Consider the following 8,930-nt stretch of genomic DNA (forward strand, 5'->3'; position numbering starts at 1 on the left):
GGAGACAGAGAGGAGCCTGGGGGCGGGGGCAGCGGAGCTAGAGGAGGGGGACGCCGAGAGGAGGGGGCGGGAGAGGCCGGCGGGGGGAGGGGAGACCCAGAGGAACCGGGGCGGAGGAGGGGCTTCGGCGACTCAAGGAGCGGGGAGCGAAAAAAAGGAAGAAAGAGTTTCAAGAGGTTAAGCTCCGTGGAGGAGGGAAAAAATGCATATGTTTGAAAACTAGCTGCCCACGGGCACCTGGCCTGGGGTTACTTGCTACTACCACTTACTTGTGAGGAACCCGCAATCCTCATCAATTTCCACGTCACTTCCTGACTGAAAGACCCTGAAAAGCTTGCTTACTAAGTCCAGGATGCGCAGGTGGAAGGAGCAGACGCTGTCAGCTAGCTTTTCGCGTCCCTAGCTCGCTCTCTCCTCGCCCGCGGTATCCTGTAATCCATCACCTATGGCTTTTAGCCTCTCAGAAAAACAGCATCGGATTTCGAACCTCTTTCAGGAATCATGCAGCATTTGCAAGCCTTTGATTTTCACTAAGGCGAGCGCGGCAAAGAGCTTGGGGGGTCTTACGGAGTATGGTCTTGGGAGTCAGTTTGGGAGTAGAGGGGGCACTGGGAAGGCAGGGCTGGGTCTGGCATGTTTTTGCATCATTCCAGACCAAAAATACTCTAAAAGGGACCCAACTAACAAGTGAGTGCCACAGCTAGTGCCAAAGACTGAAGCCTGGAGAGCTCACAGACCTAGGCCCACAGGAGAGGTCTTCAGACAACTGAGGAAGATGTCCTGAGTTCTGATGCTCCTTCTAGGACTTTAAAAGCAACCTCTGACCTCACCTCATTTCTGCATCATTGCAATAGAAACTTCAGGCTGCACTTGGTTAGAGAAGAAACCCCTGGTGGTTGGTACTGTTTCTATCTCAGGTGGGTTACTTTATCCTTTACACCAATAAGGCTGACTCTAGGTTGAGTTCATTACCCCATACAGGAGTTACAGTTTCAGTATTCTAACCAGATGCTCCTCTGGAAGACTATTTAGCAAGTATGTTTATATGCCAGGCACTAGGCTCTGCACTAAGTTTACAGCAATGAACAAGACAGTGGTCTCTTCCACATGTAAGGAATGGAATGATCCCTGAGCTATGTTATTAAGGGAAAAAAAGCAAGACCTAAATACTGTGTATAATATGCTGTCATTTGTATAAAGAAAAAAATGAATGTGTATTTGTAAATTTATTTATACATAGAAAAGCTTTGAGAGGATACACAAGAAAGATAGCAGTGGTTGTCTCCCAGGAGGGGAACTGGGATTCTAGGGAACAGAAGGGAAGAGGGAGACTTTTCCCTATATGGTCAATTATACATTTTAAGGGGTTTTTTTGTGTTTATTTATTTATTTATTTTTGGCTGCGTTGGGTCTTCATTGCGGTGCGTGGGCTTCTCATTGCGGTGGCCTCTCTTGTTGTGGAGCTTGGGCTCTAGGCGCGGGGGCTTCAGTTGTTGTGGCGTGTGGGCTTAGCAGTTGTGGCTCGCGGGTGCTAGAGCGTAGGCTCAGTAGTTGTGGCGCATGGGCTTAGTTGCTCCGGGGCATGTGGGACCTTCCCGGACCAGGGATCGAACCCGTGTCCCCTGCATTGGCAGGGGGATTCTTAACCACTACGCCACCAGGAAAGTGCCTTTAAGGTTTTTTTTAAACTTTTTATTGACATTGTCAACTACAAATTGGCATTCTCCATTGGCACTTGCCGTCTGCCTCTACAAGGATTAAATCATGTGCTGCTGCCGCTGCTGACTTTCAACACCCCCTGAAGGGAGTTCAGGTGGAGAGCAGAAATGAGGCACTCCGTGCTCTGGGAAAAACTGGCAGAACAGGTCTTCAGATAGTTAGATATTTTCAAGAGCCAATTTTATGAGCCCAATTCTTGTATCTCCTCATATCTAGAAAAGCACTAAAATCCTTCATGGTGACGTCTGCTCCTCGTGACTAGCAGTAACCTGTACGAGACTAGCAGAAATCTGTAAAAAATATGTGCTTGATTGCATGTACTCCCCCTTCACCAAAATCACATATATACTGACCTTCCCCCCTGCCTCTTTGGAACAGTTTCTCAGAGCTATCTGGGATGCTGTCTCCCCAGCTGCAGTCCTCATTTTGCCCCAAATAAAGCTTACCTCGCAACTCTCACGTTGCGCATTTTTTTTTAAGTCAACAACATATACTATACATACAGGGGCTTCCCTGGTAGTGCAGTGGTTGAGAATCTGCCTGCCAATGCAGGGGACACGGGTTCGAGCCCTGGTCTGGGAAGATCCCACATACCGCGGAGCAACTAGGCCCGTGAGCCACAACTACTGAGCCTGCGCGTCTGGAGCCTGTGCTCCGCAAGAAGAGAGGCCACGATAGTGAGAGGCCCGCACACCGCGATGAAGAGTGGCCCCCGCTTGCCGCAACTAGAGAAAGCCCTCGCACAGAAACGAAGACCCAACACAGCCAAAAATAAATAAATAAATAAATAAATAAAGTTAAAATATATATATATATATATACATACAGAAAGATGAAAATATGTGTACAGCATGGTGAATTTCATAAACTAAACACACCCATGTAACCAGCACACAGATCAAGAAATTCCCAACTTTCCAAAGCCCTCCTTATGTCCCCTCCCAGTCATTACTCGAGTTACCACTATCTTGGCTTCTAACAACATTGTGTGTATGTATGTTTAAATTTTGCACGTGGATGTATAAACTTTTCCAAAAAAATTTTAAATAGTAACTTAAATCTAGTTTTTCTCCCTAAGCAGGCAAATGGCTCTAGGACTAAGCTGGAGTAAGAAATTGCAGAACCTGAGTAGTACAAACCACTGAGTGGACACAGAAGAGGATGGAGTCTCTCAACCCACTATTTACAATTTTACATTTGTTTTGCCCAATGACCCCCAGGACGCCAGCAGTTGGTGTTGCACAGCTTATTAATTAGTATTGAACTAGAACTTGAATCCAAGCATTCTGACTCCTTGTGCAGGTATTGGGTGAGGAAAGTTTTAAAAGAGAGAGGTTTAACCGAATGAGCTAGAAGAGAGAACTCAGCGGAGTTTTCAGAGGCACAGCTGTGTGTGTGGGCGTGTGGGTGTATAAGGGAACAGTTTTCTGGAACTGTTGCCTATCACAGTCCAAACAGGACAATGTTTGGAAGTTTTTGAGCAGAGGCGTGGGGAACAAAACCAAGTGCAAGGCGGCTGGCTGGATTTGCTCTGAGTGGCAAAACTTAGGAGAATCAGAGTACAAAGTCTTGCCTTTAACTGCAGGCTTGAACTAACAAAATCAAGAATGATACTGTCATCCTGCTCAATCAGATCTTAGAGGCTGCAAAACAATTTGTAATACAAAAGATTGGAAACAATATAATGGCCCATCAATAAGAAACTCAGTAAATAAATCATGGTACACACATACACTGAACTAATAAGTTCCACTTATTATATCCTTACCAGGTGCCAGACACTGTTCTAAATGAGTTTCATTCATCTGATCTCTCCATCGCAGTATGAGATAGCTGAAGTTTTGATCTTCAAAATATATATATAAGGTAGATCCATATGTATTGACATAGCCCTGGACTTTTGAATGCTTGGCTGCAGGACCTCAGAAGGAAGGCTAGGGTAGGGTTGGGGGTGTATAGGTGACAGACAATCACATTTTTATTAAATTAACATGAACTGAAATCTGAAAGTGGAAAATAAATTACAAAGAGGGACCCTTTGGGGGAGGGGTGTTATGGGTTGTACTTTTGTTTTTTGCTTTTAAAGTATAGGTTTCAGGTCTCTGTCTAGAAAGCTTATCCTCCCCTTCCTCCCACCTCCTTCACCAGACAAATCTGACTCATCCTTAAGGTCTCAGCTCAAAAGTCACTTCCTCAGCAAGATCTTCCTTGACTACTCCCTGAACTGCTCCTTGTTACTCTCTCCTAGCACCATCTTGTTTTTCTAAAAGAGAGTTGATCACAATTTGTAATTGTGTACGTGTTTCCATGTCATTGGCCTAGTGTCTGCCTGCTTAGCCAGGAAGGCAGGAACCACATCTGTAGGCCCCTGTACCCTCAGTGCCTAGAGCCTAGAACCTAGTACGCAGGTCCTTCATAAATATGTATTGAATGACTGAATTAAGAAGACAACCAGACTTCCCTGGCGGCGCAGAGGTTAAGACTCCTCCTGCCAATGCAGGGGACACGGGTTCGAGCCCTGGTCAAGGAAGATCCCACATGCCACGGAGCAACGAAGCCTGCGTGCCACAACTACTGAAGCCTGTGCGCATAGAGCCCGTGCTCCGCAATAAGAGAAGCCACCGCGATGAGAAGCCAGCACACTACAACGAAGAGTAGCCCCCGCTCGCCGCAACTAGAGAAAGCCCGTGCGCAGCAACGAAGACTCAACACAGCCAAAAATAAAATAAATAAAATAAATTAATTTTTAAAAAATTCTCTTAAAAATAAAAAAGACAACCACTTTGGGACTTCCCTGGTGGTCCAGTGGTTAAGACACCACGCTCCCAACGCAGGGGGCCTGGGTTTCATCCCCAACCCGGCGCAGCCAAATAAAAAAATAAATAAATATTACAAAAAAAAAAAAAGACAGCCACCTTAACTCTGAGACCTCTGTCTTACCATTGTCTCCTGCCTTTTTTTTTTCTTTTTGGCTGCGTTGGGTCTTCGTTGCTGGGCGCAGGCTTTCTCTAGTTGCAGCAAGCGGGGGCTACTCTTCATTGTGGCGCGAGGGCTTCTCATCGCGTTGGCTTCCCTTGTTGCAGAGCACGGGCTCTAGGCGCGCAGGCTTCAGTAGTTGTGGCTCGTGGGCTCTAGAGCGCAGGCTCAGTAGTTGTGGCACACAGGCTTAGTTGCTTTGGGGCATGTGGGATCTTCCTGGACCAGGGATCTAACCCATTTCCCCTACATTGGCGGGCGGATTCTCAACAACTGCGCTACCAGGGAAGTCCCTCTCCTGCCTTTTTTAATATTTGTTTGGATCTAGGAATAGAGATACTTCCAAAGCTGTGATTAGAATTTTGTAACCTTTCCCCCAAAACACCTTTACTTCTGAAATCTAAAGCTTCTCTCAAAAATTGCTCCAAAATACCTACTGCCTATGAAAGAGACATGTCTAAAAGACAGATACAGAATAAGTAAGGTCATAGTACTAACAGATGTCTAGGGTGAAAATTTTTTCTTGTTTACTCATAGGCCAAAGCTGTAATCACTAGGATGGCTGAAGTAAGCTATGTAAGGAAGGTGAAAAATCTTGTCCCTTGTAGATAACATTTCCCCCATTACCCAATACTTTAGGGCGTGGTATTTATCTACTGCTACTCTCTGCTTTTTATATTCTTTTCTTTTTCTCTAAACTAAAATATGATCTGGCTTCTTCCTCACACAAACAATTTTCTCATCTGACACCCCTACTTACTACTCCTAGATCACAGGTTAATCAGTCACTATTCTGTGTTACTTCAATACTTGATGCCTGTTGTCTAGAGTTTACCTAACACTCTGAATTGTAATTATTTGCTTATGCGTCTGTCTCTCCTACTAGACCATGAGTTCCTTGAGGGCAGAGGCCATGTCTTATTCATCGCTCTCTCTTCAGAACCTAGCACAATACATAGTTCAGAGTAGCTGGTGCTCAATCAATGTTTGCTGAAAGAATGCACCCATCCTTTTCCAGCAAACAAGGTACAATTCTTGCCAAAGAGTACCAAACAGGTTTGGTTACCTTGGATACTTAATTGCTCACGGGAAAACATTCAGTACAGGAGAGAGGCACCAACTGAGTTACTTTACTCTCACTCTCTTTGACTTACCTGTGTTAATGGGGAGGCCAGAGCAGAATGGATAAATTAAGTCCACAGATTAATCTGGTTCTTCTTTGATGTAAAGATTGGGTATAATAACAGAATCCTAACACAACATGGGACTCAAAAATCAGCTCATTTTACCAAAGCAACCAGTCATACTCTGGCTAAAACCTCAAGGCTTTTGTCAACTTTTCCTGCCCTACATATCTGAAGGCGTAAAACAAAAGACCGCATTTGCTTAAAAAAAACATATTATGGGTTTTTTACTCATTTCTTTATTAGAAAGGAAGTCTATAGCTAGGAAGATCATTTCTTTCCCTCTTCCAATGTATGTAGTGAGAAGGTTTTTGGCTATCCTTTTAATCACATTCACAGAATTATAGTTCTTGTTCTTAGAAGTCTATAACATATCCAACCACCTGTTAGCAGCCCGCCACACACCTCCACTCAGTCTTCTCTCCAGGGTCACTAACCTGGGCAGCAGAAAGTGGAGGGGCTCCCCTCCAGACTGCATTCTCATTCCAGTTCATCATTTCATTCACTCAGCAAACATTTATTGGCACAAGTAGCAGGCATGATGCCAGGCACCAGCGACCTAAAGATAAATAAGACAAGGTCCCTGACCTCAAAGTGCTTACAATCTAATAGAGGAAGTGTGCAATAAAGAAGTTAACCTTGCCCAAAGAGAGGCTGACCTTTGCCCTTGGTTCCTGGTAAGGAACCTCTAAGCCCTTGGAATGTCCTGCCTAATAAAAGTGTCTTTGTTTGCATAGGGGTCTTTTGCCACACTAGATAATCCAGTAATGTGACTAGGAGGGAGGGGGACTTTGGACCACATGTTATCAGCTAGACCCCAGGAAGGGCTGGAGATTGAGGTTGGCCAACCAGGTCTGTGTGACCAAGTCCAATAAAAAACTTTGGACACCAAGGCTCAGGTGAGATTCTCTGGTTGGCAATACTCCGTGAGTTTTGTCACACAGTTAGTAGGAAGTTTAAAGCTGTCCATGACTCCACTGGGAGAAGACAACTGGAAGATCCATGTTTGAAACTTTCCTGGACTCTGCTCCATGCATTTCTTCCCTTGGCTGACTTAAATCTGTTTCATTTCACTGTGATAAACTGTAACTGTGAGTAAAACAGCTTTCAGTGAATGTGTGAGTCCTTCTGGTGAATTATCAAACCAAAGAGCAGTCTTGGGGACTATCCGTAACTTTGGGAAACAGATGTGTAGTGGGATGGGGAGGGCACAAAGATGAGAATGGCTAATTCTACCTGCAGAGGTAAAGTTTCAAACAGGTATCTGTTTATTCAACAGATGGGTAGGTATATTCACCAGGTGGATGAAATCAGAGTGAGAAGGGATGGTTTTGAGGGGAAAAAATATGAAACACGTGTGTTTGTACTGCGAACTATAAAGCAGCATCACTAGAAAGGAGGCAGAAAAGGAAGCAAGGTATTTTATGAGACTAGACAGATACATTAAGGCCAGGTCATGAAGAAACTTGCATAGCAGGCCAAGAAGCTTCACATGTACCCTGTAGGTGAAGGGAAGTCCTTGAAGTAACACGATCAGATGTACATTTTTAGAAAGGATCACTCTGCCAGTTGTGACAGGGATGGATTAGAGCTGTGGGGGAGCGAGGGAAGACTGGTGGCAGGGAAACTGGTGGCAGAGTAAGAGACTCTGGCAGTGCTGCAGAAAAGAAATGATGAAGACTTGAATTAAGGCCTAACTACTTACCAGTCTCCCAGTCACTTCAAACTCAGCATGTCCCAAACTGAACTCATTATCTTTCCCCCCAGTCCCCCTCAATTACGTTCTTCCTGGGATTCTCGTCCTTGTTAACAGCAGTTAGTCACCCAAGTTAGGAACCTAGGAATCATTCTGATGATTCCTGTCCATTTCTTACCTTTCACAGCTAGTGAGTCACCATGTCCTTACATCCCACCTCTTTCTTCTCCATTTCCTCTACAATCTAAGTTATGAGTTAACATTAAAATAAACAATATCCAATCCCAGAAACCTATAACGCAACCATCTTTGAAACAGGTGGCAGGAGGTGATTTTATAATTCGCAGAGAAATATGACCAAGAGACATATTCTATTCAGTGATTGATAAATAATACTGGCTCCTCAGTTAAAAATATAAGGGCACTCCCCTGAGATACATCCTTCAAGCTACCATTCAGCAGTATCAAGTCGTGCATGGTGATAAGTTTGGCTAATATGTTCTTTGGTTCATGCATCTGTCCCCAGAGAGCGTTCTTTGGGGAAGTAGTCCTTCCAGACCGATTATTTCTGGACAGAGTCCGGACAAGTCTCTACTGATACTAGCATGCACAGCTCCTGAAATGATACAGTTGGCTGCTGAGAGCAGACTAGAGCATTCAGAAGAGACTAAACCCCTAAGCAGCCTACAGCAAGCTTTTTGGCAAGAGGAACACAATGTTCCTATTGCAGAGTTGACCTAAATTCAGGAAAGAGCTTACTGATGTAGGCACGCTTAAATCTGCAGCCAGCTGGGTCATCATTGGGTACGGAAGGGGTTTCTTCCTTCTCCAATTTTACAGAGTCAGCCCGAGCAGCTCTTTAAGAGCCCAACACTGAGGCTAGTTCCAATGGTGTTCTGAATTTGTGTAATCAGGCTCTGCTTAACCACAACTTCTGCCCGGATCTGTTCCCAGAACTAATCAACACAAAGAAACAACTGCGTGTCAGACAAGATCTGACCTGGATCCCTCTGAAATCTTGTCCACAGGATACTAGTACTGCTGGAGTGGAACAGTGAAGTCCTTTTGTCTTGTAAGAGAAGTCCTAGAAAAGTGGAAAGTAGTATGGGGAGCAGATTGAGGCCACGGGAAATGGGACGCATTTCCTGAACACAGAGCAGTAACTGGTTGGTGTTAGACGCCATCTTCCACTCCCACAGCTGCCAAAGAGCTCTAGTTCACAAATCTGAATGGGTCCTGCCTGCTCAAAGCACTTCATCATCTCCCTTTCATCCATACATAAAACCCAAAACCTCTGCATAACACACAGGCCATTTATGATCAGGCCCATCTCTTTCCAGCCTCCTTTCCTATAG

This window comes from Balaenoptera physalus (assembly GCF_965194825.1).
Source record: "Balaenoptera physalus genome assembly, chromosome: 2".
NCBI classification, from domain to species: domain Eukaryota; kingdom Metazoa; phylum Chordata; class Mammalia; order Artiodactyla; family Balaenopteridae; genus Balaenoptera; species Balaenoptera physalus.